Here is an 18,147-nt window from a genome sequence, read left to right on the forward strand (position 1 = left end):
TTGGCCATTTTTTAATTGGGTTATTTGGTGTTTTGTTGTTCAGTTACATGAATTCCTTATATAATGTGGATTATTTCCACTTTTTAGCTATTGCAACATGATAAGTAATGAACATTCGCCCATGAGTTTTTGTGTTAACATTTTCACTTGTCTTGGGTACATACGTAGGAATGGAATTGCTGGGTCATATGATCTCCGTTTAATTGTTTGAAGAACTGGGGCGCCTGGGTGGCTCCGTGGGTTAAGCAACTGCCTTCAGTTCACGTCATGATCCCAGGGTCCTGGGATCGAGTCCCACATCGGGCTTCTTCAGTGAGGTGTCTGCTCTTCCCTCTCCCTCTATCCCTTTCTCTGGCTTGTGCTCTTGCTCTTGTTCATTCTCTCTCTCTCTCTCTCAAATAAACAATAAATAAATAAAATCTTTAAAAAACTGTTTGAGGGGCGCCTGGGTGGCTCAGTGGGTTAAGCCTCTGCCTTCGGCTTGGGTCGTGATCTCAGGGTCCTGGGATCGAGCCCCGCATCGGGCTCTCTGCTCAGCAGGGAGCCTGCCTCCCCCTCTCTCTCTGCCTGCCTCTCTGCCTACTTGTGATTTCTGTCTGTCAAATTAATTAATTAATTAATTAATTAAAAAAACTGTTTGAGAAACTGCCAGCCTATTTTTCAAAATAGCTGCACCATTTTACATTCCCACCAGCAATGTAGGGGAGTCCAATTTCTCCATATCTTTGCCAACATTAATTATTATTACTATTATTATTGTCATCCTGATAGGCATGAAGTGATGGTTAATGATGTGAGCATCTTTCCAGGTGCCTGTTGGAAATAGGTATATCTTTTTGAGAAAAAGTCTATTCAGATCCTTTGCTCACATATTAATTGGGTGGGTTGAGTTTTATTTATTTGTTTTTTTTTAAAGATCTGATTTATTTTTTTGAGAGAGAGAGTCAGGGAGGAGCAGAGGGAGAGGGACAAGCAGACTCTGCACTGAGCATGGAACCTGTCATGGGGTTTGATCCCACAGCCCTGAGATCATGACTTGAGCTGAAATCAAGAGCTGGACATTTAATTGACTGAGCCACCCAGGCGCCCGTGGGTGGGTTGTCTTTTGTCTCGCATTGTAAGAGTTCTTTATGTACTCTGCATACTCAATCCTTAACAGTTAAAGGGCTTAACCAATATTTTCTGCCATTCTGTGGATTTTTAATCTCACCCTCTTGATCGAATCCTTTGCAGCATATAAGCTTTTAATTTTGATGAAGTCCAATTCACCTACATTTGTTTCTTTCAATGTAGTTAAGTTCCAATTAAGTAAATAAGGGCTACGCACAACATTTAGAGGGCAATGGCTGCTGGCGGGAGCAGGGACCAGCAAACTAGATGCTGCATCCTCTCTGTTGCATGAGATGTTTCGTCTCGGCCTCTGTCTGAGCCGCCAACGATTGCTCTCAAGGTGGATCCTTTTGACCATTGCATCCATTTATTCAATATATATGCCCTAGATTCTACTACGTGTTAAGCATTTGTTAAGAGCCTGGGCTACAAAAATGAAAGAAAACAATCCCTGCCCTCAAGGAGTTGACAAAGTAGGAAGGTGGTAAGTCTCGTACCCTCATCATTGCAACAACTAGGTATCATAATGAGAACCCTGTAAGGGGTTTATGGAAGAGTTCAGATTATGAAAAGAACACATCTGGTTGGGGTTTTCATAAATGCTGCTTTGGCTGAAGGTATTTTAAACCACGGGGAGGAAATAAAAACAGCCACCACCAAATCAAGGAAACCATGGTCACTGAGTAAACACAGTTATAGGAATGCTTAAATATGGGGTGGGGGGGTGGTTTCCTAGACACACTGTCTAAATTCAAACAATGCAGAGTGTTCTGTTTTCTTTTTGTTATCCCCCGGCCCACCGCCTCCCTGCAACAGTCTTCATTATTCTGATCCATATATCTGAATCGGTATAGCTAGGTATATACCATTATACTCACTGCTGATGAACGATAGCCAATCCTTTAAAATTTTTTTTCTTTTATGAAGTTAAATTTACCACTGGTAGCGTTTGAATTCGTGTGTCAAAAAGGTCTCCTTGGGGGTGGCGCCTTGGTGGCTCAGTTGGTTAAGCATCTGACTCTTGATTTCCTCTCAGGTCATGGTCTCAGGAGAGATGGAACCCAGTGTCAGGTTCCGTGCTCAACGGAGAGTCTGCTTCAGAGTCCGTCTCTCCCCCTCTCTCTGCCCCTTCACCACTCTTTCTTCCTGCAATAAAATTTAAAAATCTTTTAAAAAAGAAAAAAGCTCTCCCAGGTGAAAACAAAATGAAATTCTGGAGCTCAGGTATTCACTCAACAAATGACTATGGGGCTCTTACTGTATCAAGCTCTGTGGGAAGAGATAGGGGAGAGAAATAACCATAAATAAGACAGATATGCTTTCTGTCCTCTGAGAGCCCACAGTCTAGTGGAGGAGACACAGACATAAATGCACAGTTGCCATAAAGTGAAATAGGGGAAGTGCAGGTTGTGTGTATGTGTGAGCCTCTAGGAGGAGCATTGAGTCTGGACTTGAGGTTAATTTAGGATGCTAGAGACTATGATGTCCAATCTGGGACCTGAAAAATGAATAGGAGCTATTCAGTTAAAGGCAGGAGCTGGCAGGAAGAACTTCAGGCAGAAGGAAAAGTGTGGATAAAAAATAATATAAAGTCTTTGAGGAATGGAAAAATTAGGCAGCCTGGGGTAGGAAAGGGGCAGCTGGGGAGAGAGAGAGAGACGAAGCTGGAGTAGAAACCAACCATGAAAGCATGGCCATGGGGCGTGACATGACCAATTTTCTGTTTTAGATTACATGGCAGCTGTGAAAAGAATGTGTAGAAAGGGAGCAAGACAGGAGGCTGAGAAACTTCTTTGTTCGTTTGTTTTTATCTGTTTTGTTGTTGTTTTGTTTTTTGTTTTTAGGTAAGCTCTATGCCCAACGTGGGACTCGACCTCATGACCCCAAGACCAAAAGTCACATGTTCTACTGACTAAGCCAGCTGGGCACCCCAAGATGGCAATACCTTAGAGGGGGCAGCAAAGGAAATGCAGAGACGGGTAGATTTAAGGGATTATTTATGAGATGGAATCGACAGGACAGGGTGAAGGATCAGATTTGGTGGGTGGGAAAGTGTACTAGACTTCTCCAGAGAAACAGAACCAATGGTATACATACAGATAATAAGAGGAAATTTATTCTAGGACTCAGCTCATGTGACTTTGGAAGCTGAGCTATGCCGCACTAGGACCCATGCAAGCTCAAGAAGCAGGTGAGCTGGTGGTAAATTCAGTCTAAGTCCTTACCAGGAGCTCCAAGGCCCGAGGGCAGAAGACAGACATCCCAGCTCAAGAAGCAAGAGAGAGAATTTGCTCTTCAGCTGCGTTTTTGTTCTGTTGGGGCCCTCAGTGGAGTAGGTGATGCCTGGCTACATTGGTCAAGACGGATCTTTATCTACTCAGTCCACTGATTCAAATACTAATCTTTTCCAGAAACACCATGAAAGACACACCCAGAAATAAAGTTTAATCAGCTATCTGGGCATCCCTTAGCCCAGTCAAGCTGGCACACAGAGTCAACCCTCAGAAAAAGGGGAGGTGGGGGAGTCCAGTTTAACGCCCACAAGGAGGACTCCAAGGAGCACTGGCCAAAGTGCTGGCGGAGGCGCAGAGATGTCTGTGATCTAGTCCCTGTCCTCAAGAAGCTGTCTATCACAGAACTGCTAGCACACAGTGTTTTTGTGTAAATGAGAGAAGGTGCCTGGCTTCAGCCCCCATTTGCCCTCTCAGCCAGGCCCCTGTATTCAGGGCACCACCAGAGCAACTACCAGGCAGCCCCGCTATCAGGGAAGAACACAAATCACTGAAGGACGGGAGTGGAGACTGAGCATGTCCAGCACCGGAAGAGCTCTGAAAAGAGGGAAGAAACAGGAAATGGAGGTGAGATTGAATCTGGCCCAGCGGTGGGGTAGGATTTTCAGAGGTGGAGACAGGGCTGGTGCAGCAGGGTAAGAGGAAGACTCTAGGAAAAGAGCACAAGAGCCCAAGACTGAGAGACAAGAAAAACCGGAGCAGGTTGAAAGGAGAAGAATAGTTCCACTGAGGGAGGCGTTGACTCCGTAAGTGGCTCTTCTCAGCTGCTCTTCCCCACAGAAGCTGTAGGGGCAGAAAAGTGTTCCTTTCTTCCCTTTCTGGTTCTTTGGCTGGTGTAAGAATTAGAGTGATATGAGACAGATTAACCGGAGAAAAACAAAAGCTTAATAATGTGTATATCTCCTGTGTATATGGCAGAGACCCAGGAAGTCTGAGTTAACTCTCCAAAATGGCTGAAGCCATCACCTTAACTACCACCTTGGGCTAAAGACAAAAGATGTTGGAGTGGAGAGTCAGTTTTGGGAGGCGACTGGGGAAAGTACAGTAAATAAGGGTAAGATTGTTGATTTAAGTCATTACCTTCTCCACTGATTAGAGTTTTTAGAGATTTGGAGCCATCTCCTTCATCCTGGTACAGTCAGTAAGATGCTCTTAAAAATGGAGAGTTCCCTTATAAATGTAAATGTCCAGAATGAAGGGTAACTTTTACTGGGTTTTCAGAGCTATACCTGTGTCTACTGTTTCTTAACAATAACCAGCTTAGGGGCGACGGGGTGGTCCAGTCGGTTGGACTTCCAACTCTTGGTTTTGGCTCAGGTCATGATCTCGGGATCATGGGATAGGGCCCTGCATCAGGCTCCACACTGAGCATGGAGTCTGCCTGGGGTTCCCTCTCTCCCTCTGCCCCTCCCTCCCTCTTAAAAGAATAATCAGCTTAAAATAGTGTACTAAGGAGACATATTTGGGGGTGGTATATTTTTCTCCCCTTCACACTCTTCTCAGAGCATGAGAAAAGTTGGCTGGATGATCCATATACACAGACACGCAGGTGCACATGATCCTACGTACACACATACTGAAATTCCCATAGTAATTCTCCAGATTTTTTCTTTGTAGGGGAGGAAAACTTTCCTCTTCTTCCCTTCTAGGTTCTTTGGCTGGCCCAATAATTAAATTGACATAAGACAGATTCATGGGGAAAAAATTAATTATGTACAGGTAGGAACTTCACAAAGACATGAGAGGCTCCCCAGTGGTTAGGCAATTGAGGTTTCTGTGCCATCTTGAGCTAAGAAGAAGGGGATAGGGACCTGGGATTTCAAAGGGGAGGAAGATAATTCACAGGAAGATGGGAAGAGCAAACGTTTGGTAAACAAATGTTGGCCATGCCAAGGAGAGAAATCTTCCTTAATGTAAAAAAAATATATATATATCTTTGGTAATAGCTCTCTTCCTTGTTTCCTGGCACAGGTTCCCTACCTGGAAGGGTGGGGGGGGCAGTGTAAAAGCTTTTCTTGAGTCTGTTGGACCTTAATCATCTTCAGCTCGACATAACCTACATGCCAAAGTGGCAAATTAGCAGCATCATGCCCCGAACCCCATCTCCTTCTATTTTTCCCTTCCAAAGCACTTTCCAGGAGAATGCTACAGGAAACAACAAAAGGTCCACTTTGACTATTAGCCATCTATCAACCGCTTAGGAGAGAGCAGCATAGTATGTAAGTCAAAAGGTCCCAGACATAGGCTTGACTGCCAGGCTGGGAAGTTCTGAAGTTGGTGGGCAGTGGGGAGCAACTGAATTCCAGTGAGTAGGGAAATGCGACTCTCAGCTTGGTGTTTCGGGACAATTAATCTGCTGGTGTTGTTCAGAATGTTTCAAAGAAGCAACCTGAGCAGAAGACGGGGAGACCAGAATGTTTTTTTAAATTATTTAAAAACTTAATGTATTTCCACAAAAAACCTGAATTTGCTTATAATGTGGAGGAAAGTGACTGTTGATGTGGAGAGCAAAGGCAAAAGACATATGAGGGAAAATTAAACTTCCTCACAACTTACAGCCCATTGACAAGTCCTTGGGACGGGCAGTGACCTTCATTCAAGGAACCCAGCTGCCTCAATGATGATATTTTGCTAGAGGCAAAAGACAACTTTAGCTTGACATTAGCCCCATCTCCAGGATCCTGTAAGTCTTCTTTATTGTAAGAAAATGCCTTTAGAAACTTCGTTTAACTCTATCCCACCCCACTTTATATATTACCAATCACCCTCTAAGCATATGGCACACTGATATGCATCGGAAGGGTCTCGTGACTACGGTTTACTAGTAGTTGACCGTTCGCTCCCAGACCCCAACATTTCACATCAACTGTCACACAGACCCCAGTCAGACCAGAGAAGATACTTGTACTCTCTTCATAGTGTAAAGGTGTTTGTTGAGTAACATAGATGAGCAAGGCCACCATCAAAGACTTACTAAAGGCCCCAAGAAAGACTACCTCTCTTTCCAGTGATTTTTTTTCTTTTGAAGACACAACCAAAACATACTTTTACTTTCCTCACCAACTATTTTTGGAACCCCTACAGTGTGCCTGTTGCTTTACATACAGTATCACATTAAGTCCCCACAAAACTTCCTTTATTTTTCAGCTGAAAACTAGGGCTCAGAGTCCAGTCAGGGACCTTCCTCAACATTCCCCAGCTAACAAAGAGCAGTACAATTCAGACTCCAAACCATCTGACCCCAAATTCGGTGTTTGTCTTACCACAGCAACATGGCCTCCCAGCCCAGTTCATCAAAGGAGGAAGGAAAATGAAAAGTAATCGGATTGAAGGGGACCAGAATTTGGCACCACAGGATATGTCCCTTTAGCAAAAGGATTATATTGAGCCGATCATTTTTAAGGAACAACAGGCACAGATGAAGCTCTGAGAACCAAATGGAAGATGCATTTATAAGGGAAATCTCCATTTGTAAGGGTGTCTTCCCGGCTGTGCCAAAAAGAGGAAGAGGACTGTAAATCTCTAGAAACTGTTGTCAGTGGAGAAGTCATGAGCTTAACTCTAACAGCCTTACCCTTGTTTCCTGTACTTTTCCCAGTCACTTCCCATAACTGACTCCTCATCCCAACATCTTCTTTTGTCTTTAGATGGAAATGTTTTTTTAAGGTGATGATTTCAGCCATTTCAGAGAGTTACCGCAATTTCCTGGGTCTCTCCCATGTGCGTGGGACATACATATGTTATTAAACTTTTTTTTTCTCCTGCCAATCTGTCTTTTATTATAAGGGGGTGGGGAGGATTCTCAGCAAATAACCTAAAAAGGTAGAGGGAAAATTATTTTTCCTGCCCCACGGAATCAAGCAGTTTCTGTTATTATGCTCAAAGTAGAAATTGATTTGCATGTCACCATTGTATTGTTTTCTTTTCTGAACATATCAGAAAAATGGTTGCTGCAACAGCTTGAAAGCGTGTGGTGCCAGGCACTGGGGAATCATTAGAGCCATTCTTCTTGGACCAAACACAAAGCACCAGCCTGGTGATTCCAACAGTGATGGCAGATCACCAAGAGGATTTGATGATGTGAAGCATTTACTTAAGGAAGAATATACTGTATAGATACATAGATATTGTAGGGGTTCAGGACAGACCCTCTCAAGAATGTGCCACTTTGGCACGTGGATTATGTGGGGCAACTCAATCGATTGATTGATTGATTCGGTGGAGGCCAGCGGCACTGGCAGGGAAAGAATTCACCCAAGGTAGGACAAAGGAAATAGAAGTTTATTGAATACACAGTGAGGGAGCAGTGGGCAGGATGGCAAAGGAGAGACTGCCAGGAGGCAATGGTGGGGGGTTACATCTATGGGGGGAGTGATGATGCATGGGAGTGGATGGGATGATGATGCATGGGAATGTATGGAATTTCCTTTTTTGGTACCTGTGCCCCATTGTAAGTAGCCCATGGGTCAGCTAGGGCCTATGGTTATTTTTAGGTGGGTCCCCTAATGAGCCTGTGTGCATTTACTCTGGGGCCACTGTGGGCCCTTCTCCCTCACTCAGGTCTCCACTGCTCAAGCCTGATGCCTGAAAGTGGCCACCACGGATTTTTTTCAGCTGAAAGCCCTTGAGACCCTGCCGGCTCCAGGGAAACTTTTGCCCACCCTTAACCATATAGAAGACTCTAAATTTGGGACCTTTCCCAGAATAAGTGTTATTAGCAGAGATATATTTTATCTGAGTGACCTATCTGGATAGCAGGCCAAACATCTGATTAGCAATATCTGTTCTTCTTATTGCCCTGTGAAATGCATTCTTTTCCTTTGCAATCCCAGACCCTACCCCCTTCTCCTTAGCTCAGGATGACATCTAGACCTCTTTTTGCCTGCCTTTGGAATTTCCATGTCTCTATGGATTTCCCATACATCTGCCTATTAAATTTGATGTCCTGTTCATCTGTCCCATGTCAATTTGTTTCTTAGTCCAGCTAGAACCTCTGAAGGGACAGGAATTCTTGCTCCGTGACAATCTCTCTCTCTCTCTCTCTCTCTCTCTCTCTTTCTACCTGCTTTTCCTTTACCCAGTAACCAAGTCAATGTTAGAACCCCTCTGTGCCTATCTATGCATCTGCTTTTCCTTCCAATTCCTCCGGGTAAATCAGTTTGGTACTTCTACCATAGCTCATGGGCTAAAACAATGTAGAGGCTGAGGACAAGGGGAGGGACTTGAAAGTGGACACAATGAAAAAAGAAAAAAAACCTCCAAACTTTCATTTCAATACCGCACTTCCAAATTGGCTTTGATATCATTCCTTATTTCAGCAGAAGGAAAAATTTGTCAAACTCTAGAGTTCCCAATCAATTTCTTCAATCTTAGAAACAACTTAAGCAGAGATTAGACATGATAAAATGAAAATCATTTCTTAGGGCTTATTCTCTATCTGGAAAGGGTGAAGAATCATGAATATCATTTTTTAACTGATAAGCCAGTATAGTAATGGTAAACCTAACTAACACTGGAGCTGGGGTCTTTCTCTTTTCCGACCTGCCATATCCCTCAAAGAGTAAGGTCTATCTGAAACTTACCATCCCCAGCATTGCTCTGCTTGCTCTTTAGAAAAATAACACCTCTTTAGTTATATATACTGCTTTCCAGTTCACAAAGCACATTCATATACATTTGTCACATAAATTCATAACACTTTGTGAGCTTTGAAATTATTATTATTATTATTCCCATTTTAGGGTTGAAGTACCCGAGGCTCAGAAAGATTAACTGGGATTCCAAAGGCCATATAGCTGGTAGGGAGAACTAATATTCAAGACACAGCTTTCCAGCTGCGCCTGGCTGGCTTAGCTGGTAGAGTGTGCAACTGTTGATCTCAGAGTCATGAGTTCAAGACCCCCATGCTGGGCCTAGAGCTTACTTAAAATAAATAAATAAATAAATAAATAAATAAATAAGACCTGATTTTCTGGCTTTGAATTGAGTGCCTGTTCCCTCAAACCCCCAGAGGCCTAGCCACATCTCCCTGCCCTCTTCCCGCCCCTACGCACAATGCCTATAAACTCCTGGAGGTCAGGGACCACATCTCATGCTTCCTGGTATTTCGGAAAAGCACTAGCCAATCGTCAGATTCATTCCACTGTTTAAACTAATTTTACTTGTCTATACATTATAATGTTCTCACATTTTAGAAAATGTTTCTGTCTGGGGAGAAACTGCCCCTCCTGGAGTAGTCAGTTCTTAGAAATAGCCAGGGACCTAATCAGGAGCATGCCTTTGATATGCAAACTAACCAGTCCAAAGCCATCTCTCCTCTGTCTGGGCCCTACACACCCAGGTGACAATATCAGGGCCAGGGGCCAGACAACTAGTGCCCACCCCTGGAGCCCAAAGCCCATGGACATCAAACAAGCTGAAACAGCTCACCCTGCCCCACCTTGGAACACAAGAATGGCCACCCCTGTCTTCCCCTTCTTGCTCCTGTGTTCTGCCTGTTGACCACGTGCTGTCTCCCTCAGGACCCTGGGGCACATGTGCCTTCCTCTCTAGCCCCTGTAAGTATAATAGATTTTGTGTTCCTGAGCCTGTCTTCAGCCTCCTCTTGGGGCTATAGCTGACTAGCCATCTCATAAAAGAATACAGAATATCCACAAACACTTCTTTTTTTTTTTAAGATTATTTATTTATTTATTTGAGAGAGAGAGAGAGAGAGAACATGAGCCATGGGAGAGGCAGATGAAGAAAGAGGCAGACTCCCCGCTGAGCTGGGAACCCAATACGGGACTCGATCCCAGGATCCTAGGATCATGACCTGAGCCGAAGGCAGATATCTAATTGACTGAGCCACCCAGGCGCCCCTCCACAAATATTTCTTGAGCAACTGGCTGTGTCCCAAACCATGTGCTAGGGAGAGGGGCTACAATGGTGAACAAGTCACACATAGTTCCTGTCCTCAAATAACGTATAATGTAATGGAAGAAAAAAGACAAGGAAACAACCTATTACTTAGCACGGTATCTTGTACATGCTAGTAATAGCCCTTACCATTTTTTTTTAAAGATTTTATTTTTAAGTCATCTCTACACCCAGGGTGGCTCTCGAACTCACAATCCCGAGATCAAGAATCACATGCTCCATGGATTCAGTGAGCCAGGCGCCCCAGCACTCACCACTTATTAAGCCATTACTGTCAGATACGAGGCTAAGCACTATGTATTGTCTCAGTTAATACTGAAAACAAACCTATTAGATGGCTCTATTACTGTTTCCATTTTGCAGACAAGAAAACTGAGGCATAGAAAGGTAAAGTAACTTGCCCGAGGTCACACAGCCAGTGAATGGGCATGCCAGGATTTTAGGCTCTGTCTGTGTCACCCTTGCCCTCTTTGGCACACCAAGCCTCCTAGTCGACCTATTTTATCGATGAGAAATAAACCCTGAACAAAAACGCGACCTTTGTGTTGCTTATCTCAGGCTTGAGGCAGTCCTACAGGAAACAGGATCGTGCCTCAAAGCCTTACCCCAGATTGCGCCAAGGGGACAGCATTACTGTCATTATATTGTGTAGTTATATTGTCCCAACAACAACTGCTGTTGTCTATCAACAGCAGCCCATTATCAACATCAAGACTTGGATTTATATTAATGTCATCACATAAATGAGAAAGAAATACACTCAGAGTCCAACTTTGGTCCCAGGAGGAAGACACTTTAAAAATGGAATGACTGTCACTCCCAAGTTCTCTTATTCCAAATCCGTGGCCTCATAAACACCAGCCAATATTTGACAGCAACGTGATTTCTGCTGCACATCACAGTGAAATCGAGACCGCTCAAACATGTGCAAAGAAAACAGTTCTCAACTTACTTTCATTACCCAGAGACCAATTCTGAGTTGGCTAAGACAAAATGGACCACACAATATTTTCCATATTTGATTCATTTGAAAAGGAATCTCACATTTTCCAGTGAAAATGACTATTTGGAACAAGTAAAAGTCACATGAAAGCCAGGGAAAAAGGCTAGATGTCTCCTTTTACAATTTCCACTTATTTTATAGTGAAAGATAAAATAATAGTACACAAAAATTGGAAACAACAACAAAATAAACTCTTACGCTGGATGTCATGGCCTGAATGCCACTCTTTGTGCATGTGGGTCAGTCTTTTGTAGCCCTGTCCATACATAATCACGTTGCCTGTAATTGCATTCGTAGTGAATATACAATGTGGTATTTTTCTTTTATCACTTGACATCATACAATGCATATTTTTGGTATTGCTCCTTAGCCTTTTTAATTATCATTTCAAGTTTTGTCATGGGTTGCATTAATATTCCATAGAGTAGTGGGACCATAATTCACTTAACCAGTCTCCTGTTGTTGCACCTGCAAGTTGTTTCCAACAGTTCCGTATTATAAATAATAGACATATGAACACTCTCATTCATGTAGGGCTTTTTTTCCTCTTACTTTTGGATATTTCCTCGAGATAAATTCCCTTAAGTGGAGTCGCTGGGTCAATTACGTGCAAAATATTTCAAAGCTACAGAACCAAATGGCTCATTGTTAGGTATAGCTCTTCTCATCCTTCAAAATCCAGCTCAGTTTCCCTCCTTCCACTCCTACTTAAACTCCACGCATAGTGAATTACTCCCTTATTTGTGCAGGAAGTGTATCTTATATAGACCTCAGTTATGGCATTCACAGGACAACAGAAGTCAACTTCTTTAACTTCTCTAAGCCACAGCCTCATTGTTTGTAAAATGAGACTGCCTCAAAAGGCTATTGTGAGGATTCCATGAAATGATGTACACAGAGTCCTTAGCATGGACCTAGTGCTTAAAAAATGAAAACCATGATCAGGGTGCCTGGGCGGCTCAGCTGGTTAACTTGGACTCTTGGTTTCCTCTCGGGTGCTGATCTCATGGGTCATAATCCCATGGGTTGTGGGATCGAACCCCATGTCGGTCCCCACATTGGGCTCCACACTCAGCAGGGACTCTGCTTGGAATTCTCTCCCTCTGCCTTTCCCCTTCCCCCACCCCGTACACACACTCTATCTCTCAAATAAATATGTAAATCTTTTTGAAAAAATGTAAACCATTATCATTACAGTGTGTTGTTATTTCGTAGTTACCTATTCGGCTGTGCACTTTTGAAGGGAGGGATCATGCCTTGGTCATCTCTGTGTCCTCAACACATAGCACACTGCCTGGCACATAATAAGCATTCAACTAAAACATTGATTCAATAATATAAATAAATGAATGTGGGTGTGAATGAACACTTGTTGAAAAAAATTCTATACCACCACCAGCACTGTGTAAAAATACTATTTTTGCACTACTTTTTCTAGCATTGAGTATTTATGCTTGATATCTATAAGGAAAAGTAAATTTATTTTTCTTCATGTCCAAATATATCATCATGTTTCAGTAATGTGAAAAATAGATGCTCTTTGGGAATAAGCTTCAGTTTTTATTCTGCTAAAAAGGATTGGAGATACTGAACCATAATTAGGATAGCCACTAGCCACAGGTGGCTACATAAATTTGCCTTTTAGTAAAAAAAGAACAAGAATAAAATGAAATTTAAAATTCATTTCTTCAGTTTCACCAGCCACGTTTCAGATGCTCAATGGTTACACATGCCCAATGGCGACCCTATTGGATGGTGCAAAAATTTCTAGTAGGTAATGCTGATCTAAAATCCAAAAAGAATTTCCTGTTTGGTTTTGAAAGCATTTAATGATGACTTTGCAGTAAAATTTACTTGACAAGTTATATTTGACTAATTTTGGACTAAATAGACTGATTTTAAAATCAGTTAAAGGGCACAAGGGGGGCTCAGTTAGTTAAGCATCAACTTGATTTCAGTTCAGGTCATGATCTCAGGGTCATGAGAGGGAGCCCTGTCTTGGGCTCAGCATTTAGTGGGGAGTCTGCTTGAGATTCTCTGATTCTCTCTCTCCCTCTTCCAATGCCTCTCCCCCCTCTCTTTCTCAAATAAATCAATCTTTTTTTTCAAATAAATAAATCTTAAAAAATCAAATCAAATCAGTTACTATGCCCTGAGGATTTACCAACTGTGCATGAGGGAATATTAGGGGCTTGAGAAGAGGTCAGGAGAAGTCCAAATGGTATTAAAAATTTGCCATATGGTACCTCAAAAAGGTAAATCTAGAATTACTATATGACCCAGCAATTCCATACCTAGATATACACCCCAAAGAATTGAAAACAGCTACTGAAGCAAACATATGTACACACATATTCAGAAGCAGTACTATTTACAATAGCCAAAAGGCGGAAATGGCCCAAAGGCCCATCAAAGAATGACTGAATAAATACATTGTGGGATACCCAGGTGGTGAAATATTATTCAGCCATAAAAAGGAATGGAGTGTTATTGATCCGTGCTACCACTTGGATGAACTTTAGAGACATTATGCTGAGTAAAAGAAGTCAGACCGCAAAGATCACGTATTGTATGATTCAATTTATATGTTATATCCAGAATAGGTAGAGCAACAGAGAAAAGAATGAAGACTGGTGGTTGCCAGAGACAGGGAAAGAGGGGAATGGGGTGATGGAATTGTTCTGCAACTAGATAAAGGTGATGGTTACTCAACATCATGAATGTACTAAATGCCACTGCATTGTTCACTGAAAATAGTTAATACCATGCTATGTGAATTCCACCTCAATAAAAACATTGCCATAAATGTTCCACAAAGTGAATCATTGGCACATAGATAAGCTGTATTATTATTCCAACTACAAAATGGGCAGTGGTTTCTTCAGCTGGGTTTTGACAGAGTGAGAAAGTTGCAGACTAGGGGAGGTGGTCCTCAGAGGGGATCTGGTCAACATCAGGTCTCTCCAAATAGTGTATTGAAGATGAGCACTCAAGAAAACATAACCCAAGCTGTTGCCTTTGGTTGGTTGAGCTTGGCCCATGGATGCAAGGAAACCCAGCCTCTCCCTTTCTGTCCTCTCCTTTTCAACCCCTCACCCAATTCACTCCAGACATACCTTCTGTGAATTTTATGGAATGAACACAGTGTCCTATATAAGTTTAGAGGAGTGGAAGCAATAATTGGAGAAGAAAATAATAGAAATTTTCCAGCAGGGACTAGCTCTTGGCTGGAACCAGCAGAGACTAAGTGATAAAGCTGAAACATGTGGGAATGAAGAGAGCTTTTCTTGCTCAGATTCCTGTACCAATCAGGAACCTTTAGAACCATAGATTAGAAAGCAATATTTTGATGTCCTTGATCCTGGGTTTGATGTCTGTGTTAAGCCAAAAGCTTAATTCTATTGCCTTAATTCTGTTCCCCCAAATTCATTACTTGAAAGTGCACTGCCCTCATGCTCAAGCAACCCGGAGGCTAGGCCTGGCTCTGTTGGTGATTTACCAAGTGACTTTGACAAGTTCTTTCCTCCATATTGGCCTCAATTTCCACATCTGCAAGGATAGTGCTCCGAAAGACCTAGTTTCCAGGATAAGCTGAAAATGCACCGTCTTCTTCATGAATTCGCAGAAGCTAAAATATTTCGTCTTTTGCTCTAACTAACCACCTAAAAATATTTGAAAAGACCAAATGATACACATGGCCATCCAACGCTCCTTCACAGAAGAAAGCCGTTTTTTATGATTGGGGTACTTGCCTAAGTCTCCTACCTGTCCTCCCTAAAGGTCATGAATAAAGTCCTGCGAAGTTATTCTGTCTCCCTCAAAACCTAAATATGCTATTTCATCAGTGAGGCTCCATTGTTCTCCAAGCAGTGGCTCAATGTGCACTGAGCTGTCCAGACTTTCCTGCCCAGGCTTGCCTGTGACCAACATCACGCTCACAGATGAAAGACACACCCCATCCTGCCAATCGATGGAAAACGAGGAGCATCCTACAGCTTGAAAACCAGAACCAGGGAGAAAAAAAAAAATAAGGCTGTGAAAACAAACCCAGAAAGGAAAAGAGGACCAGATGCTCCCACTCTCTGTGGGGGCAATAAGATGGAGACCACCGTGTGGAGACTATCGGGGAGCCAGTAGGACCAAAAAGCAGCTAAGATTCTGGTAAAGTCCCAGTTATCCGGGACTACAAGTAAATTCTAGCAGCCTCAGGAAAATGTCGACGCAGAAAGCCTGCTTGTACTCTTTATGAAGTATTCCTTTGGGTTCTCTCCTTCATGGAGAGCAAAATAATTTGTTTAACACATCTGCCTGATCCAACTACATCTAGAGGAATTCTTTAAAGTGCTTTGTCCACACTAGGGCCAGACCATTAAAGGAGAAACACGTGCGGGTGATGATGCCCCCAGCAGTAACAACTGAAGGGAGAGGACCTCAAGGCAAAGAACCCAAGAGGGTTGAGTCAACCCACTGGCGCAGCCCTCTTTCTTCCCTTTGTAGCAGATCTGCCTAGAGTTTGCTCTGCTTGCCTAAAACCCTGGAGAGGTCTGCCCCTTGTTTCAATAAAACTCCCCACTCCCTTCTAATGCCTTCCTACTTCATGTAACCACAAAGTCCTTTTGGAAACCAAGGGAGTCATTACTTTCCCAGATGGAGTCAGACTTCCATAGGTAAGTTCCATAGGTAACATCTCTCACTCTCTCTCTGGGCACAATCCCCATTTATGAACATGGCTCTATTTCTTTTAAAGACCCACCATTCTTTGTCTTCAAATAATTCTGCCCTACTAATTCCAGCACCTTAGCTTTGTCCCCAGTTGAAGTTCTCTCTCTCTCTACCCACCAACCCCCAATTCCTTGAACATATTCCCAGGCCTCACCACCATGTAAACCTGTAATCTTTTTATGCCACTATCCATACTGGTTTATAAAACAGAGGTATGCAAGACATTGGAAAGAAAAATGGCACCTGTCAAATACCAAACCCTATGAAATGCCTGTACAATTTCACTTTTCACCTAGTAAATATCCAATTATTTTCCAGAATAGCTCTTTCCAGAATTCAAATCTGTTTCCATTAATATTAAAAGTTTAGAGGTCTGGGAGAACAGGAAGGGGCTGATTAAAAGCAGACGGGGTTCATTATCTGGTTAATCACAATCCAGCATTTCCCACCCCCATTTCCCACTCCCCCACCTCACCCCCCAACACACTGTTCTGCCTCAGAAAAGGTCACACGAAAATTCTGCAAATAAAACCTTATTCTACAACAGATCCAAGGGTGGAGCTCAATTTTGGAGGGTTTGAGCCTGGTATCATTATAAAAGAAATTGATTTCATACCATTTCACCCGGGAAAGAAAATGTCTCCCAGAACGTTGCTTACCACTCCATCGCAGCGAGTGGGTGCCCGGAGTTGGTGAGAGCCAGGCTCTGCCTGAATGTGATTCATGCAGTGTTTAGAGTTGGAAGGTGCTTCTTGGAGATTCCTTGCTTGTTTTAGTAGATAGGGAAACTGAGACCCAGAGAGGGAGGGAAGAGATTAGGACGCTTATCACCACAAGCAATGCTGGCGTGTGGGAAAAGTGCAGAAAAGGACTAAATTGAATAAATTATCGTCATTTCTCCGTCCTCAACATTTCCATGGGCCACATGTTAATGGTTCATCTTTTATTGCTCCCCCGAGAACTGACTCAAAGGCGAAGCCAAAATGGGTATTTTAATGCAAAGCATATTAGGAGGCCAGAAGGCAGGAGGAGGTGCTGTCTCAGGCTGCCTTGCTGCTTGGCTGGGAAGGCTTCCCTCCACGCCTTGGGAGATTGCTCATTCAGATGCCCATGGCACCAGTGCCAGAGAGAAGTAAGTCTCAGGGCTTAACACCAGGGTAGCGCCTTGAGGGCAAGTGGAGTTCTGTGACGGGACCCCAGGAGGTGCCTTCTCAGTGCAGCCTTCTCAGTGCTTTGAGGTTTCTCCAAACTCTTTTAGGGATTAAAAGACTTCCAAGATGGGACCTCCATGGTAAGACTTAATTTAAAAAGAGGAGGTGATTTCTCAACACGATTTTTAAAGGTGCCATCTTTTTGATGTTGAGAATGTAAAATAGAGAATATAAAATTGAGAATCTTCCAAAAGCTTAATGTAGAGTTGCTACGTGGGCCATCAATTCCACTCTGAGGTATATACCTAAGAGCACTGGAAGCAGAGACTTGAACAGATACTTGCACAACCATGTTCACGGTGACATTATTCCCAATACCCAAAAAGGTGGAAGCAACCCAAGTGTCCATCGGCAGAATGGATAAACAAAACGGGGTCTATCCACACAAAGGAATATTATGGTGCCATAAAAAAGGGATGAAGTAGTGATCCATGCTATGATATGGATGAACCTTGGAAACACGCTGAGTGAAATAAGCCAGACACAAAAGGACAGGTATCATGTGATTCCACATATACGAACTATCTAGCATAGGTAAATTTGACAGAGACAGAAAGTAGAATGGTGGTTGCCAAAGACTGGGGGAAGGATGAATGGGGAGTAACTTCTAATGGGTGTCTAGTCCACTTCTGAGGTAACAGAAAAGTTCTAGAACTAGGTGGTGGCGTATAGCTTCACACAACACAAACGTATCCTGTGTCCTTGAATTGTACTTTAAAATGGTTTAGGGGTGCTTGGGTGGCTCAGTGGGTTAGGTGTCTGCCTTCAGCTCAGCTCGTGATCCTGAGGTCCTGGAATTGAGCCCTGCATCAGGCTCCTTGCTCAGCAGGGAGCCTGCTTCTCCCTCTCCCTCTGCCTATAGCTCCCCCTGCTTGTGCTTTCTCTCTGCCAA

Source organism: Martes martes, assembly GCF_963455335.1.
Source record: "Martes martes genome assembly, chromosome: X".
In the NCBI taxonomy this organism is placed as follows: Eukaryota; Metazoa; Chordata; class Mammalia; order Carnivora; family Mustelidae; genus Martes; species Martes martes.